This window comes from Galeopterus variegatus, unplaced genomic scaffold (genome assembly GCF_000696425.1).
Source record: "Galeopterus variegatus unplaced genomic scaffold, G_variegatus-3.0.2 Scaffold2606, whole genome shotgun sequence".
NCBI lineage: Eukaryota > Metazoa > Chordata > Mammalia > Dermoptera > Cynocephalidae > Galeopterus > Galeopterus variegatus.
In genome coordinates this window covers 1-720 of record NW_007728717.1, presented here as the reverse complement: position 1 = coordinate 720, position 720 = coordinate 1, and positions in this window count along the sequence as shown.

Sequence of the window (720 nt, the reverse complement as noted above, 5' to 3'; positions counted from 1 at the left end):
CATTCAAAAAAATTAGAATTATCCCATGTATTTTCTCAGACAACAATGTATTAAAATTAGAAATCAAAAACAAATGAAATTCTGGAAACTATACAAACACATGGAAATTAAACAGCATTCTACTTAATGACATATGGGTCCAACAAGAAATCAAGCACGAAATAAAAAAAATTATTGAAACTAATGCAAATAATGATACATCATACCAAAACCTGTGGGATACTGCAAAAGCAGTATTAAGGGGGAAATTTATTGCATTAAATGCTCACCTCAGAAGAATGGAAAGATGGCAAGTGAACAACCTAACACTTCACCTTAAAGAACTAGAAAAACAAGAACAATCCAAACCTAAAGTTAGCAGACAGAAAGAAATCATTAAGATCAGAGCAGAATTTAATGAAATTGAAACCCAAAAAACAATACAAAAGATCAATGAATCAAAAAGTTGGTTTTTTGGGCCGAGCCCATGGCGCACTCGGGAGAGTGCAGTGATGGGAGCACAGCAGCACTCCCACCGTGGGTTCGGATCCTATATAGGGATGACCGGTGCACTCACAGCACTCACTGGCTGAGTGCGGTGCAGCTGGTCTCAAAAAGGACAAAAAAAAAACAGTTGGTTTTTTGAAAAAATAAACAAAACTGACAAACCATTAGCATGGCTAACAAAAAAAAAGAAGAGAGAAGATTCAAATAATGAAAATTAGAAATGAAAAAGGTGAT